The sequence below is a fragment of the Harpia harpyja genome, chromosome 3 (genome assembly GCF_026419915.1).
Source record: "Harpia harpyja isolate bHarHar1 chromosome 3, bHarHar1 primary haplotype, whole genome shotgun sequence".
In the NCBI taxonomy this organism is placed as follows: Eukaryota; Metazoa; Chordata; class Aves; order Accipitriformes; family Accipitridae; genus Harpia; species Harpia harpyja.
In genome coordinates, this window is record NC_068942.1 from 23,486,081 (window position 1) to 23,504,362 (window position 18,282).

Sequence of the window (18,282 nt, forward strand, 5' to 3'; positions counted from 1 at the left end):
TTTGCAACACAACGTTGCCAGCGCTGATTTTATAACACAATTACTTCAGGTATTCTTTTCTTGTTTAGAGAAGGAGAAAAGACAGTCTGAATTTGGCTTGAAATCTGCACTGGCTCCTTGACTTGGGAAAACACCTAAGAGAGACTCTGCAGAGATTACCAGTCCATTTCCATTTGTGACACTATACAAACACGGATCTCAATCCAGAACTGACATCCTTACGGTTATCACTAAAACACACTGACTGTCCCCCCTGGGGCCAGGTGTTCAGCCCAGGGTGACAAAGCTACCACGGTAATCACAGTGACACATACATGCAATACTTTGCCATGTTCTCTATCATTTCTTTTCGCCCTGAAAAATACCCACACTTGCAGCAGCTCCTCAGAACACCAGCCCAGCCAGATGTTTTGATTTAATCCTCGGTGCCCAAAACAGTGCCACCTTCATAAAACCTCTATTGATGCTAACAAGCTCTTTTCACTTAAAAACACAAATGAAACAAAAGTTAATGGGTTAATTACCTACACAATCCCTTATCAGAATTAAATACAATAAATAGTCCCCCGATTTCAGAAAGCCCATTAGGGTAATGAGTCTGTGTTCTAATTCCTGAAGACCAGGTGTGTAAATGTGCAATGAACTTGGCTGTGATAAACACCTCCCAAAAAGGCAGCTCTAGAGGTGACACTTGCAGCATCCTTCCCACTGACAGGCAGGCTCCAAAACCTGGCTCCTCCTTTGGGACCCGGAGCGGGGGACGGGGGATGAGGGACGGGGGATGAAACATGCTCCACTTCCATCACACCAGCAGCATTTAAACCCACAGGGTCATCTCGCACAGCAAACCTACCTTTTATTGACTATATTCACTAAGGGTGAATATAGGGTGAAGAAGGGTGAAGAAAAATCAGTGAGTAAGATGACTGATTTCTCTGATGGCAACGACAGCACTACGGCATCGCTGGAGCTGGTCTGACTCTGTGACTGTTCAGCACATTCTGAAACCATAGTGAAATTTCGTGGAACCGTCAAGCACCCAAGCTCCGCTGCTGTTGAGTTTCCTGTTGATGCGGAAGTTATAGATTTCTCTTGCTGCCTGCAGTAATTGTAACTTTCTCTTTAAAACATGCAGAAAAGAAAGAGTCCTAACTCTTTTTGCGAAACCATCTAAGTTACAACGCTTACAATACCACTACAACCTTCAGCATAATTTATGTAACTTCATCAGGAAGTGTGATGGATAGATAGTGGACAACTTCAGAAAAGAACAGGTAATCAGGATACTGATCATGACATGTTTAAAACACATACTTGATATTTCTTCAACAACTTCCACCTGGAGCTGAAAATCATAAACGTGTCATGAGAGTCCTCAGCTCAGTATTATTTTCTGATGATATCTGTAAATGAAAGATAAAGTATGTTTTATTAGCATATGAGTACAATCTTCTAAAATGCCCCAGCACAATAATAAATTGCGAATTATTTTTATAGGTAAAGAATTGCATGAACATGTAGAAATCTCAGGAAAGAAAATATTTCCAGAATAATTAATGTTTTGCAACTCTTCATTTAGCGATACAATGTTTTCCAATATTTTTAAAATTAAAATCATGTCTAAACTATGTTTTTAGACAATACCAGTTATACACTGCTGTTCCTACAGTTAATTCTAAAATGTAGAATTTAATGATTTGAAAAAATATATGCCTTTCTTCTAGTTAAACGTGCAAGAAATAAAATACAAATTTTTTTATTTTGTAGGCTTTTGGGGGGGGCTTCAGCAGGAGAAACTGTACTTACATCATGAATAAAGTGTTTTAGTGATTTTTCTACTGGGAGAGCAGTTAGGAAAAAGCCAATTAGCGCACCATTAAAATTTCATGGAGGAAATCATGCTGTGTCACAAGTTACTTTGCAAAAGAAAAACTGACTAAGAAATGCAGCGTGAGCTGCATGAGCCATAGGGCTACAGCCGGTGCGATGCATTATGACCCCAGTTCATTAGAGAACAGAAGCGGGTGGTAAAGTCCTGCCACATACAACAGAATTTAGCACATATGTAACACCCTTTGAATCATAAGGGTCCTATCAAACGTGCTTAGGTCTTGCTTATGACCTCGGCACATTTCACAGAGCAGGACTTTTCAGCAGCTTCGCTTCCAGCGGGGGTAGGTAGGGGCTGGCGGTGCACCAGAAACATGGGTGGCCGTGGAAAGGTTAAGGCTGGGGAACGGCTTCTGTTTTGTTTTCAGCAGAGCTATTTGGGCCTCGTGACTCACTTAAGGACTATCTTACAGCTTGATGGTCTTCCACATTTCTTAAGTATAGTCTACATTAAACATAAACTAAAATAGACAGAGAAGCAGCTTACCATAGAAATGGTGAGGGCTGCAAGCTGAAAGTAGAAGAAAAGTATTATTTTTAATCATGTCAAATCCTGCCTACAGCTCTGGGGTTTACCCGAGTCCAAGGTAAAATGAGGCTTGCAAACCATCGCTGAGGAATCAACAATCCTGCAGAAAAAAAAGTCTTCCACGTGGGCTTTTTTAACATTTCCACAGGGACCAGCTTCTCAGGTGTTAATTCAGGGCCTGGGAAGGGGCCAGAGCAACGCCCCTTACCAATGAAGTGGTGGGAAGGGTTTAGACAGGCACCAGAAGTTCTGGGGAGAGAGATGAGAAGGCAGAGGCAGGAACCCCAGGTAAGAAGGAGATGCCCGTGAGGATAGGAATGTGTTGGGCAACCAAGAGCTGGGGAGGGTGGGGATGCGCTCAGAAATCTTCAGCTGGGCTGGTTTCATGGCGAGGGCAGTGCGGACTGTCATGTCAGACTGAGATTAAATGAGACTTAATTAACAGTTGCTTGTTGCTGAACAGAACACAACTGCCCTACAAAGCCATAGTCTCATTCAAACATACATCAAGAGGTGAGATTAACGTTTCTTGTAGCTAAAACCGGTCCTGTTGTTTGCCTTGTTTATTTTCACACAGCTTAGGAAAAGCAAGAGAGCATGGTGTCCGGAAATGAGACTGGGGACAATCACTGAAAAACTAGCTCTTTAAACACGTTTTTTATATCTTGTTGCATTTTTACACATTCTTTAAGCATTTCTTCACCACACTGATCAATGTGTTACAGTAATATGTCCTTATTGGTTACAAAAATCATATCCACCAATATGACAATGACACAATAACCAAGACAACATGATGTAGTTACAGTCGGCCTTGGGTCTCATAACTAATTACAAATAATTAATCAGGCACTACAGACATTCTGACTTTAAAAAAAAAAAAATCTTTGTTATTCTTGCCATCCAGTTCAGAGCATCCCAGAAGCTGATGAAGGGAATGAAGTACAACCTACTGGCTGTCTCCTCCAAATATTAGTGCAAAGTGTCCTCAAAAGGAAGCAAAAAGGTTTTGTGCTGTTGAATGCCCGGGGAAGGAAAGAGGCCAGAGCTGCCTGAGAGCAGCTTATATCTTCTGCTGGACATTTGTTGCAGCACCATGTGACTTGCTCTCAGGGTATTCATAAACTGCTCGTTTTATGGAGTCTTACTGAAATATGAGCCTGCATTGTTTTGCTGTTTCTGAGGCTCTATCAGGAATTAAATGTGACCACTGGTCTCCATCACACCAGAATGTGTGTCTGTGTTACATCCGATGCAACTGCAACGAAACAGTGCAGCAGAGTTGTGGGGTCCCAGTTAAGGCTTTGGGAGAGGTGTGTGCCATTGCGGGGGAGCGAGGGGGGCTCTCATAGTTCCCAGCAGATAACTGGGGTCCATGGTGCAAGAGGCTAACTTGATGTTGCATTTGAAAGCCCTCAGCAGGGAGTAATGGCGTGTGGTTGATGTGTGTGTGAATAAATACAGACTTCACACTGCTGTTGTGAACGCAGGAAACGAGGGAAAGGTGAGCTCTGCAGCTGATGAGTTCTTTGCTCATGTCCAACACAAAGTGAATGGAAATTTACTCTACAGGTAATTCTCAGAAGTGATCAAAGAAGTAATTGAATTAAGCAGACGAGCAGCAACGACAACCCCCTAAGCCGACACGTGTCTTGATCAAAGAGCAAGTGCTGATAATGCATGAGCTGTGATAAAACTGATTAGGCTGCTGACTGGGAGGAAATTGGTCTTTTTTTGTTGTTGTTATATTGACCAGATCCTCTAAGTCTATTAATTCCTTAGAGCTGTTCTTGGGTAACACTTAGAGCACCGCAGGACCTATTCTTTGAGAAATAACCTCAGTAAAGCCACGGATGCAACACACGCAGAGATAAATGAAACAGGAATCCGAGCCACACAAGTGGGCTACGTTTCTTCTATCAAAAGCGAGGTGAAAATCATTAACTACTTCTCAGAGCGAAACTTAAGGAGGAAGCCTGAGGGGGTGGGTGGGGAAGAGGTGTTCTTTCTAGGCTCCTTCACTTCACACCCTACAGATAGGAGAGCAGCAGCGTAGTGCTGTTTCAGCTGGCTGAAGACCCGTCCCAGCTAGTTTGCTCTGTTTTTTCTTTGGGAATGATTTAGTTTTGATCCTTTGCTTTCCTTTCCTGATACCTCCTAACCACCACCGAATACGAGTTGTGATCAGTGTGATCTCCGCATAGGTGTTTGACAGAAACGTGCAGGTGACATCCTGAAGATCATCACCAGATTGAAGCAATCGTCATCCCACTCCTGCTCATCCGTGGTTCTTTGGTAGTCCTCAGGAGTCCTGCAAGCAAAATCCAAACTACACAAATGCCGTGTCACTTTTCCTTCCTTTTTACACAAAAGTATACATTTGTACATATAAACTTAGACCAGCTGATTACTGTGGGACTGACCTCCAGCCAGAGGGAGGGAACATCTGGAGGATAATAATTTAACCTCAGTTGCCTTCGCTGGGAATGGGAAGAGGCTTTAATGCACTCTTCCAAAAGGCAAAGGAGAGAAACTACCTTTGTTTTGCAGGCATCGGCTTTCTAAGCAGCATGAGCTGCAAGCAGCTCTGCAAGACCATGGACAAATGAAAATCTGAGCAGAAGTGGCTGGGTGCTGAAGGGCAGAACGAGGGTCTGGAGTATACAGCAGAGGAATATAGAATTGCGCGAGAACTGCTCAGTGCACGCTAACCACAGGCCAGGTAGTGCATCCCCTGCTCTCTTCTTCCCACTAAACTTTCAGAGGAGCAGTTGCAAAAAAATGGGTTTTCTTTGCCGTCAGAGCGAAGGATTTTCAAAAGTTCCGCAGGGATTCAGGACTAAAGGTGTCACTGTCTTTCAGCAGAATTTCCTCCAAGCTTTTGAAATCCCAGCCTGCTTGCCTCGCATACTCACATGACCTTCACGACTGCAGCATCTGAGCACCTCACCGTCTTTCACGCAATAATCTTCCCAGCACTCTGCTAAGCAGCCCAGCTGTAACAGCTCTGCTTTATAGCAAGTGGTGAACGGCAGGACAGACACCAAAGGCTAGAGCCGCAAAAAGTCTCAGGCATTGTGTTGCCCAGCACTATGAAATGTAACATGGATCTGGCAGCACGTACAGCCTGAGGCCAAGTGCTTTTACAGTATATGGGGAGGCTCAGGCGCGTACAGGGACAAGCAACTGTCCTTCCAGTGCCCCACAGGGACTGTAACACATGGGGCAGCAGGAGGCACGTCACCACACCGGGAGGGTTCAGGGATATCTGAGGGATGTGAAGGCCCATCCCCAGTGTCACACAAACCTTTCCCTACAGGTAGCGAGGTCCTTCTGAAGCCACCTCAACTCCTCACTGCTCTGTTTTGTTAGAAAGCTCCTTTCAGATACCATTCCTTGGGTGACTGGACAATTTCTAATTGTCTTCTTCAGCAATTTTTTTTCTACTATCACCACTGCCATTTAACCTAAATGGTTCTTTTCTCTCCCTGATTTCACATCATTATTTCTTCATGAAGGTCCTGCTTTCTTCGTATCATTAAGCCAAACAAGTCACTCCCACTGTCCATGTGGAAGATAGATTTCCCATCGCCTTGATCACCCTTAGAGCCTTTCACCACATCTGTTCCAGTTTATCTTTCATTAAAACACAGCTGATCAGAGCTGGAAACAGTTTTCTAAACAAAATCATACATAAAGCCTTGCACAGTAGTGTTGATGTTTCCCATCTCTACTGGGAAGATGCTGTCTCATCCCAAAACTTGACTAGATCTTTTTAGCCCCCATTTTGTCTGCAGGTGGGCTCGGTTGCTGTGACCGCTCGAGAGGCGCAAGGAATCCTGCCGCACACCTCACTTCTTGTTGTATGTTTAGCAGTCCCGTGATCAGCACCTACTTCGTACTTAACTTCTGGGGCTTTACCCACTGGGGTCTTTCGTGAAGTGTCCATGGGCACCACGGGAAGGAAAGGGAGGGAAAGCCACCCCCTCTCTTTTGGCTGTCTTGCCTATCACCAGGAGCCCAAAATAGCGAAGAGGCTCAAACCTGACTCCCCCAAGTCTGAGGCATTTTCTCACGGGCGCCCTTCCTTTCTGAAGGCACAAAAGATTTTCTGAAGGCTCGGGGACGTCAGAGCCACTTTGCTGCTCCGTGAGACCCCATCCCCTCGCCCCTGTCCTCACTTGGTAAGGAAAGTGCTGGCAGGGAATATACGCTTGGCCTTGCTGATTCACTGGACCATGGTGCTGAAACCAGTGTCTCCATATATTTTGGGCAGGTTCCACTGAAGGAGACAAGACAGCCGAGACAGCCAGCCCCACTTGCTTTTTTTTTTTTCTTAACCAGTGTTACCAGAGCTTTCTGACTAACAAATAGCAAAGGGCAGTCTTGTGCTTTTGAAGTGCATATGGTCTGACACTCTGAGCAATTTCTAGGGTGTAGAGGCAATTACTCCAAGGAATACACCCAAGTGTGATAAGAAACAGTTCCCTGGAGCTCCCCATCGCCTGCTGCATTCACCTGGCTGGGCACTTTTAGTCTCTTTTCTCATTACCATCATTCTCTATGGGAGCCCATAATCCAGTTTTAAATACTTGTCATAACCTTCTGGAATATGTACCCAAGCACTTTACGAAACTTAAAAAAACTAAGAAAAGGGCTGTATTACAACAGGAATACCAAAGCTGCTGCAGTGCCTGGTGCCAGGCTTCCTGTGCTTCTGAGGTTAAAAGAAAACAAACAAAAAGTAAACACAGCAGAGAGAGCACAAAGTAAAAAGTAATGAACATACGGAGGTACTGTCTGATAGAGTTATCAAGCAAGCGCAGCGCGTGGTAATTTTTCAGCTTAGTTCTTAATGCAAGAAACTTCTAACACTGAGAAGTGTCTTTCTTTGATCTGAACAAGGGAACAAGTGTCTTTGATATGCAGAAAAATAAGTGTGCTCAGAGAGAGACAGACATATCCTGTCCCTCTTGCATAATTATGAAAATGTAACCAAAATGGAGCTCTTTGGTGAGCTACAGGCTTCTTTGTTGGGATTTGCGCAAGGAAGTAACTGGACAGAGTGTGGGAAGATGTGGTCCGGGAGCTTACTGCACTTGTGAAGAGATGTATTGTGGTCTCCAAACTGCCATCAGCATTGTGGAAAAAAAAGGTCTAGGTCTAAGCAGAGATGATTATGCAGAAAACACATTTAGAGCTTATTTTGAAGTCAGTCCAAGTTTTATGTCATAGCATTTCTCAACCACATTCCTAGCATTTCTTTGGAATGACAATTGAAAAGGAAACTACCTTTTCTAGTGAAAAGCCAAACTTCTGTTCAGCTGAACTATTTGAAATGACCTGTGAAGGAACCATGTGCCTTATATTTCTGGGACTGCAGTAACCAGGAACATCCCATGACTGAGTCAAAGTTTCATTCAGGATAAAAACAGATCTGACCTCTTCCTATAGGTAAAAGATGGTTTTGACAAGACTTTCTGTTCTGTCTGCTGGGGGAAATCCTGAATTTGTCAACGAGAGCTGTAGAAACTGAGCACAGGTAGATCACTGTTACTGTTTCTTCTTCCACTGGTCTTCCTACGTGTACCCTAGGCTTACTGTGGTCATCGCTGTTACTAGAAACGGCAATCACAAAATGTGATATGCCACTATCTACGCAAACAGGAGGAAAATACTAGCACATCACAGACTTCTCCCTTTAAGTCAATGAGCATCAGGAGCAGTGAAAAACACCAGATCCATCAGTCATGCTGGTGTCCCCATCTGCCATGCACAGTTGAGGCTATTAGTGACTGGGAAACAGTCAGTGTCACATACTTAAATTACTGTGTCATGATGGCCTTCAGTAACACCCTGTAAAAGGCCCTCAGACACCTTTCCCCACACTCTCAGGAATGTGACAGAAAAGGCTTGTTCTCAGCCAGGCTCCAAGCAAGCCCAGCACATCATAAAAAATGCAGCTTATAACTTGCTGCATCCCATTCTGTTTCAGATACAGATGCAGCCATGCGCACACATCTGGCCATGAGTGCGTGACAGCCGTCACCTCTCCAGCTATTGCCCTGGGACAGAAAGCTCTGCACTGCAGCATGCAGCAGTCACTGGCTTCACGGGAAAGGAAAGCAGCTGGAGCTGCAACGCAGTGGGATCCAGCAAAAGCAAGCTGGTTCTGCAATGTTCATCACCACTTCCAGCGTCTCACCATGAGCGTAGTAAATAGATGAAATGAAAGCAAGGGAACAGCCCGAGGTTCCCACGTACATTTAAAATTGCTGGCCACCAGATTCACAGAAGCAGCAATACAAGTGGTATGAATTAAGCTCAAAAGCGTTACCCAATTTTCTGGGTGTAAAAAGCCCTATTTCTTAATTCAAATATGGAGGGGATCAGCAATACAGTACATGCAAAATAAAGTAGCGGTTCATCCCCAGACCCAGCAGGCCATAACTGTGACTGCCCAGTTCTCGTTCCTATCTGGTTTTGGTCTCCATGACTCATAAACCCAGCAGATGATTTCTCCAAAACCGCAGCCATTGGCGCTTTCATCTACTTCTTCCCAGCTGATCTTCAGCTCATTTAGGTCTTTGCTAATGTTTTGTTGACACAATGCTCTTGGTCATCCATGGCCTCTCTTCCCAAACATTTTCTGGACCCATGTTGGCCGCAGGACCCTGCCAGCTTTCCACTTCACTATGTGCCTGACCTAACCAGCTTTCCTACCATAGCTTACTGGCTGTGGTCCAGCTCTCTCAGACATTTCCAGACCCATAACCCAGCGCGTTCTCTCAGATCTTATCCTCTGTCAACATCATGAGACAAAGTGAATGGTTTTAACGCTTACCATCCATATTTATTTCCACCACAAAGCACAGTGTTGGTGCTTTGCTGCTTCAGTGTTTTACCTGTTGAAGGGTTTTCACCAGCTTCTCTCCTCGACCTCTCCTCCGGCCTTTCTGTTGTTGCCGTAACAGTACGGGCTCACCAAGGAAACGAAATTCCTCAGCACTACTGACCTTTACTGCCTCTTGCTGAGCCACATCTGCTGTTCTCCTCCAGTGAAAAGCAAACAAGACTTACCCAGGCCTCCTTCCCATGTCGGACGCTGCTTGGCACCCTTGCCTGCGTGCCAGGACTAGGTGCTGCAAGGGATCTGCTCGCCCACACACCCAGGGCCCCTGCCATCAGCCGATGCCACCCCAGCGCTGCTGCCTGAGGCATCCCTTAGCCCACCCAAAAAAGAAGAGGCAATTGCCATCACCTTTGCCCGATTTCTGTCATTACCTTAAACCAACCTGCTGGTTTGGGGATGGGGTTTTACACCACGTTCACAGCTGGCGTAGAGTTGCCGTTTTGTGTTTCTATTTCTTCTGACATCTCCCAGGTGCTATAACCTTCCCCGGGCTCTCTGCAAACCACCACAACTATGAGGAGACCATCGCCAAGGCGGTATGGCTTGTGGTTGGCCCTGGCTCTCCAGTGCATTTCCCAGAGTCTCTGCCAGCATCCTTGTTTGCTCCGTACACAACCTCCCGCCTCTGAATCCTCCTCATCTACCCCCATCGGCAGCCCCTCTCCCTTCCTATAGAGCCAACCTCGTCACGCTGATTGGAGATCTCACCGGAATTAAGCCTGTAACCAAGACATCCTCAGTTATTCTTGTTGCTATTAGCATATGTGCCTCTGGCCCGGCCAAGCCACAGTGCTCTCTGCTGCAGAAGACACCCCTCTGTGACCGACTGTTGTTTTCTTGTTAACTTGCCCCACGTTTCCACGAACATGATTTTGCCCAAAGAGGGTCTCAAGACCATGGTATGTTTTGTAGAGGACAGCCACCTCAGCAAACATTTGCGGTGAGGATCACGCCCGGAGCACCAGTTTTACCTTTCGTTTATTGCCTTTCTCAGTTTGTATCAAAACGCAAAGTGGGATTGCGGGAGAACACAGTGAAAAGTAATACTTCAAAAAAATTTCAGTGTGAAGAGGTTGCTACATGTTTTTGGCACAGGGATCTGAATTAGAAAACTTCAAATACGTAAACAACCCCAAAATGCTACAAAAGATCAGTCCAATCATATCTGCCACATGACTGACTTTATTATCACTGGAAGCCATACAGGTACTGAACTTGGATACTTTTAATACTTTCAGATATTTTGTGAGCTTCAGAAGGGAACACTTGGCACAAATACTGCTTGTGAAAGGGCTTTTCAGCAAATGTATTAATCTTAAGGGATCTGCCAAAATGAAAACTCCATCTATCTTTCCATGGATTTCCTGTATCTTTTGGCATGTTCATGCAATAGGAAAAATTGGGGGGGGGTTAATTATGATTATTATTTTGGAAGCTCAGTAGCGCTGTCGAGACTTTAATCCCGGTAGCTGAATTGAGCAGTGAAACCACCGACCTGTGTACTAGTTGCAAACGAGAAAACCTACAAAGGGCTTGATAAAAATTCTTCTTCTCTGCAAAGCCCTGAAAGTGCCAGTAGGTTTGGGTCCAGGTGCCGGCCCACGGCTTCTCCTCGAGGGCATGGAAAACAAGGAACTGGCTCTGATTTTCACACCGGGACCCTTCCCGTGCCGGGAGCCGCAGCCAGGGCAGGGGGAGGCTGAGGGTCCCTCGGGGCCAAGCAAGGAGCAAGCTCCCCTGGGCCGAGCATCCCCGTGGGATGCCGTCCCGTCCCCAGAACTGCTTCCAGGGCCGACACGCTGCAAACCCCCTTGGCTGGGCTCGTGGCACTCGTTTCTTCTGGTGTGCGAGAGGCGATGCCTGAAGTTTCGTTTCTCAGCAGGCCCCGCTCAGTTCAGTGGTAATAACATGTTTGCTGCAGGAGGTAAAAATAGAAATGTATGGATATGGTAATCCCTCCCTGAAAGCCCGGCCAGTGTTGCTTAGGGAATGGCTAAACACACAAGCTAACCCCCATCACACTTTCTTGCGTGTTTTTCATCGTCTTTAGCTGTACCTATGCTGCAAGCTGAGGGTGGCCAAGTCTGAGAGGCAGTGGCGAGAAAAAAATAAATCAAGAGCTTTGTTTAAATGGGTTTTTCTGTTAAAGAAATTGCGTCAATTTGGAAATCTTGCATCTGCATGAAAGTATTTTTAGCTACCATTGCTACAAGCCCTGCCTTAAGTCTCTGGAGCTAAAACCAGATCCCAGCAAACAAACCAAAGCATAATCCGTCTCTTCCAATGCATTTACCTGGGTGAGTCTCTGGCATTTGGCACACTGGCAGAAACTTGGCACTTTTCTCTTAGGTGTATTTTTTCACACAAGTAAAAGGAATAGAACAACAACAACAACAAAAAAAAAACTGTTTACAAAAGCAAAAAAACATGATGGTGAAAAAAATGGTTGGGTAGGTTCAGGCTGATATAGCAGAACTTAAACCAACTTCATTCTTTTAAACACAGATCTGGGTGTCAAATCCACATGAAGGAATTAATTCAGTTCATTGCTGGCCAGATTTTTAGATGTTCTCCACATGAATCACTGGAGAAGCCTCTTGGTCATTTTTTCCCTTCCAACGATGACATAATAAGCAAGGAAAGGGGAAGCAAAGGAATTAAGCTGAACCGTGGTAATATGTGCAGACTCCATCCCAGCAAAAAATATAGCCAGTCTGATAGTGTATACCAAGCTGAGTGTATATAATACAGACATAAATCAGCATACCACGTTTACTGACAATACTATGGTAAGCTTGAACTAGAAATGCAAGTGATGAGGCAATTTTTCAGGTGGTCGTGCTGACAGTGCTGAGGGAGAAGCTCCTCAGCCGTTCCCTGGTGTACCTGTGCCTCCCCCTGCGGCGGACCGCTGGCTGTGGGGGTAGGCGAGGGTCTCATCCTGCTCATTGCATCTCCCGCATCTTTTCCCGTGGCATTGCACTAGTAACAGCAAGTAAGCCGGGGACTGCGGTTTGGGCTGGATAACCGCCTTTTGTTCCCAGCCCTGCTCTCGGCACCGTGGCGTGGCGTTGCCTGCCTCCTCAGCACCGGCCCCTGCCCGCCAGCCATCCAAACGAGAGCTGCTACAGGCACCGGCATGTCCGGGTCACCCCTCCCGAAACACACTCCCCGTGTGCCAGCAACGCTCTGGGCGAGCTGATCGTGCCCCGGTTGCAGCCCTCCGTACCCCCGAGCACCCCACCGCCGCCTTTGGGGACGTTTGCGCTCTTTCGTGGGCCGGCAGCAATTCCCGGGTGCGTGCCGGAATGGGGGACCCCGGGCGTGCTCCGCGGCCAGTTTATTTCCACGTTGAACATCCCAGCCCCGTGAGGTCCCGCACCAAACCCTGCCAGTTCTCCGGTCCAGGGGAAGCCAGACACACAGCCCTATTGTCCATCTGTCCATCTCACGGCTGCCATCACTGGGCTCTCCCTGGTTTGAAGATAACAGCCAGGACAAAAAAGGTTTCCAGGACTTTCTTCCTCCTGTTTATACTGCTTGAAACACTGTTTTTCTTGTAGAAACGTGACATGCCCAGACCTCAGCGGTCAAAAGGCAAAGCTGCAGTTACGCTGGGGACAAGAGGAGCAAAACGAGGAGGAAAACGGAGCGGTCTTGAAAACAGGAGCCCAGAAGGAAGACAGGGGCACCGGGCAGGCGGCAGCTTGCTCCAGGATCCGCAACTGCTGTGCCGCGAACGCCTCGCTGCCGGGGGTTGGCTCTGACGGCGCTCGGACGGACAACGGAGGGAACCGTGACTGGCACTTTGGAGTAGGATAATTATAATCCGGGCTCTGCAAGTGTGGGTTAGCTTTCACTGAAATAAACTGCTCGAATCTATGATGAATATCAACATTGTAGGCACAAGAGGCAAGGCAGTAAATTGTAGTAGGATGAAATACCTACATTTAATTATGTCAAATTATATAGAATTTGAGAGTTTTTCTGATGCATGCTATTTAAAGTTACGCCTAAGTGCACTTCCTTGCCTGAATAAAGCAGCTTTTGTTGCAAGATGTGGGCTTGCTTTGTAGTTTATGATTTATAGTCCTCACCACATTTTGTCACTTTCTTGTTTGTTGACCGACATGTTTCTGAACATCTCATTTCAGATAATGGGACACAGCTAGAGTGCCATACTATATACAGTCTCTTAAAAATGTATGAGCAGTGTTTTGTTGGGGTTTTTTTGTCCAGGATATTGAAGAAGTATCTTGAGTATGCTCTTCACCGAAGTGTGGATATAATACACGCACACGCAGCCAGCAGTCATTGCTCCACCAGCCTAAAATTCATCCACTTCTAACCCCAGCTGCATGGGGCCAACCCCACTGATCTCCATTGCTGATAATTTGTGATCGAACTAATCAGGAGCGTGTAACCAGCCCCAGCCCAGCTGAGATCACCCTTCGGCTCCGCGTCGCTCGCAGCCTCTGGGGTCGAGCACCGTTTTGGGACGCTGCCTCGGGAGCCGTCGTGGTGGGGCTGGCAAACTGCAAAGGTGTCTCAGGACACCTAATCGTTTCCACTGTGGGCAGAGGCAACGACTGGCTGGTGAAGCCGAAAGGGTTGCCACCCACGCAGTTCAACGGCCCAGGAAAGAAAAGAGGGTTTGTGTGTGAAGGAGAGCCTGAAATCTTCCTTCCCGCCGGGCTCGGCGAGCAGGGACCACGCAGAGCTGCTGAAATTTCCTTCAGCCTCAGGAAGCACAACTTTTAGGTGGTGGTAGCCCGGACCTGAACCAGTTATTCGCATGGGAACGTTTCTGATCTGGTGGTCCTGACGGTGCAGAGCCCTCGGCACCCTCCCCGAGCCGGAGGGACGTGCCGAGGGGTGGCCGGTCCTGCGCAAGCCCTGCCATCGTCTCAGCTGGCACGGCCGGGACCTGGTGACGGGGCAGCACGCACTGATGTTTTCCAGGTGTCCAGGACGCAGGACAATACAGTCGTGGCTTTATTTCCCAGATACAGGGTCAGGTCTCTAAGTTCCCTGGCAGTGGACGGGGAGTGTTCGCAGCCATAACTCACCTTGTCGCAAGGGGCTGTGGCGAGGCTTGCCTGGCAGATTTCTCAGCATTGCATCAGAGTTAATGAAAGGATTAAAGGGCTTCATAAGTAAGTAATAAAAGAACAAAGCCCACTTGAATCTAACTATTCCCCCAGTGGAAAAATAAGCAAATAAATCCAAAAAAACTGCTTAGAAAATGGCCCCATATTTCATACCTAGATGAAGGATCGTAAGGTTCCATCTATGGATACGGACTGATGTTACCAACACAGTGGAAGGAAATGACTGAAACCCAAGGACTGTTTGTCCTTAAAAATAAAATTAATCAAGCTCGTTGGGAAAAATACTTTAAACTTCAGTCCCAGGGAGCCAGATTCATTCAAGAGCCGCCTCGCTCATTTTGGTGTGTATAGATACAGACACACTCAAACATCAGTTTGCTTTTGCAGCTGTGCTCCACCGAGACCATTTTTAACCATATCAAGAACATGAACGCCCTCCTCCCCAAACAGCGGGCTGAACGCGGGCAGTTCCTGCGCTGCCACAAACCGGCTTCGCAGGAGCAGAGGTAGCACCGACCCGAGGCAAGAGAGCTGGCACGGCACCAGCAGAAACCCGGATGAATTTGCGGCAGGCTTCGCTTAACCCACAGCACCAAAACTGCCTCCACCCGGGGGAGGAGGAACAAGACCAAACGGTGAGGGGTAGGACGGGGCGGCAGTGGGCAGAGGACCGCGGGCAGGTAAGAGATGCACGGTCCGTGCTGGCCAGGCTGGCTGCCTCTCCCGAGGGGCTGGAGCTGGGACTGGCAGCAGAAGGGAAGCCCGGGAAAGCTGGGATCGCTGGGATCACCCTGCTACGAAATGCCAGCGCCCACCTCGCACCTCTTCGCCCTCTCGCTCCCATCGCCCGGTGGCTGCAGCAGCCGCCGCTGTGGTACCGGCTCCCCACACCCAGGGAAGCTGGGGCTTGGATGTGGCATGGGGCAAAGCCGGGAAGGGAAGGACTGAGGGAAAAAGCAGGGGCATCAGACCGTCTCTGCTCTGCAAGGCAGTTCAACAGCCACTCGCCTTTGCTTCAGCCACCTGTAACTCAAGGGTAACAAACACCAGATGGGGAGCAGCTCAGTAACCTACACTTGGGGTTTATTACAAGCGAGAGAAAAGTTACTTTAAAAGTGTCGCAGCTGAAAAAGTAGCTAGGCTGTTGGCAAAAAGGGAGGGGGAAAACTTTACTGGAGAGATGGATGGGAGGGAGGGTGACAAGAAAAAAAAATCACTGGAAAGGAGTAACAGTTATGGTTACTCTGACTTTGTCCTTAGTCCTTTTTGTTCTCCATGTATTAACATTAGAATGGCAACCTGCTCACAGTTTCCTTCCCAAGTTAAATTCTGTTTTGTGAATCAAACACAGGACCGGTGGGTTACAACATGAGATGCCATGAAGCCACTGGAGCTGCACTTGAACAAAGCTGCGCTTTGTTCCTCCACTGCTCTCTCTCGATGCATCTTTGAAAATCCCTGAGGTCAAGCCAGTAGGCATTAGAGCTTTATCGCCACAGCAGATGTGATCTTCCTGGTTTTATGGGCTAAATAACTAGCCGAAAACACTCTAATGTGTGACACATACCTCTCAAGCGTCTTCTGCCTTGACTTGAGGCACTGCCCTGCGCCAGGCTGGGGGATGGAGGAAAGCCTACAGCACTACGTTGCACCCGTGGGTCCTGTTGGAGGCACCTTACCCGTCTTCTGCACAAACCAGCCGCAAATTTCGAACACGTCTAGGTTGGCCCCTTCCCGCAAAACCCTGGATGAGCAAGTAAAGAGCACAAGACAGTGGAGCGCAAGCCTGGACGTGCCGCTCCGAGCCAGCCAGACCCCATCCCGCACCTCGCAGGGGTGAGCCGGCTCCTCCGTCTGTCTCCTGTCGCAGCTTATTGCCTGCCCAGCGGGTACCAAACTGCCCAGACTCCGCTGCCGGAGGGATTCACCGCCGGCTCTGTGCGCCGGCTGCTGCCCATGCTGCCGTCGGCCGCCCTCGCGGCAAGGGCTGTGGTGGAAAGACTGGAAAGAAACCGTCTGCCCGCAGCCCGGGCCACTGAACTCAAAACGGCCCAAGACCGCGCGGAGCTGGGACTAGCAGGGGCTCGGGCACGGCAGGGCTCGCAAACGCCGCGAGAAGAGTGCGACCGCAGGCGTCGTAAATTCAGGCAATTTCTGTTTCCAGCAAGTATTCAGCTGCAAGCAAACGGAGTGCAAGTAAACAGGAATGATTTAATTATCATATAAAAGTAATTCATTAGATGCAGGAATCAACAGGGAGTCCTTCTCAAACACCGGTGGCACATTACTGTCAGTTGAAAATAGTTATCCACAGACCTACGTGAGCAAGAACAGACACTAGTTTTTACTCTTAATGTAGTACAATTATTGCGGCTTATTTTTTTCCTCCAAGACAGACAAAAATAGGGTTTAAAAATGTAACCAAAGACCATAAACCAATTTCAAATCAAGTAACATAAACTCAAAGCTGGGGTTGATTCAGTGTTGTAATATGAAATAGGCTAATGATCAAATTAATCAGTACTGTTAATCGGGAGGCTTAGTTCTTTCTGTTAGAGGGCTGGGAACGACTAACGTGTTAAGTACGGGTTAAGCCATTGCTGCTTGTAGCAGTTGGACTGAGGAACAGACCATCTTCTCCCAGCTTCTTGCACCAGTTAGTGCGTGGCCCCAGCATTTACCTCACACTTCGTGTGCTGCTTCTCTGTTCTCTTTCCCTTCTGTCAAAAGCATGGAATGGGCAATTTCATCTGAAGTTCAGCATCTAACGCCCACATTTGGGCTGTGATCCCATGACAGCCACGGCCACTGGAGAATTAGATCCCGTTGCCCACACAAGCATCTAGGGCATGAAAGATACACCTGAGCTGGCAGGTATGACTGAGGACCGATGGGAGATCCGAACCCTTCTAGACTAGCAGCTGAAGGGCAGGCAGGATACCATACAGCATCTCATATGGCACCACGCATAGACAACTTAACCGAGGCAGTCAGCAGAGTCAGCTCGGTCTACAGAATTAATCAGAAAACCCTAAAGGCACTTACTGGCTAGCTCAACTGCTCTGCTCGGCCATACACACCTATGTCTCAACACTTAAATTTAGGTGGCTTAATCCTGAGATGAATCCCACACACCTGCTCCGGCGGGAAGCGAGGGGACCGCAGCTCCCTCATCTCCCATTAACTCACCGCTGTTGCTCATGGCTTTGCTGAACTTGAACCAGGTCCTGCCCGTGTTTTCTTCAGATATTCATCGGAAACCTCGTGAGTTACAGCAACCGACTCCTGCCAGAGGACATATATAAGGCTGGGGTTTTGCTCTAAATTATTTGCCTCAAGGAACTAACTGCCCAGTTCAGCATCAGCCCATCACCCTGGAGACAATCCTTTCTTTCACACACGCACCATGTCATGTATCCCACCTTATGTACTTACTGGGGATTTGAGCAATTTATTTTGAAAATTGAGGCATGCACCAATCTCAGTGCTAGCATTTTATGCAAGCTCACAGAAAAATAGTCAGACATCGGCTATCCAAGCCCCAGAAAACAAAGGGCTCCATTTAGATGCCTGAATGCAGGCAACTGGTGCCATCTGAGATGCCCTAAGGCACCCAAGATACACATGGGGTTGGCAGATATCACATAGGACCTATGGAAGCAGCAGCTGGAGACGCGGAGACCACGCAGGATACCCCAGGGTGTCTCAAATGGTACTTGATGCCAAAGCATAAGCAACTGAATCAAGTTCTAAAAATCTTGTTTGTACTGAAGTCAGATGCACATCTCCTGTATCTAACAAACATGTATCTTGCAGAGCAGCTAAGCAGCAAAAGAGCT

General features: G+C 47.5%; 1 long non-coding RNA gene across 1 annotated transcript; it reads right to left on the reverse strand.

Moving 5' to 3' along the window:
* Positions 1–265: 265 nt before the first annotated feature.
* On the reverse strand, positions 266–18,211 carry LOC128139377 (uncharacterized). Its single transcript, XR_008234353.1, has 3 exons — positions 17,019–18,211; positions 1,315–1,403; positions 266–483 (listed from the first exon to the last, which is right to left on the reverse strand). It is a non-coding gene; the product is annotated as an uncharacterized LOC128139377 (long non-coding RNA).
* Between the last annotated feature and the right edge of the window lie 71 nt (positions 18,212–18,282).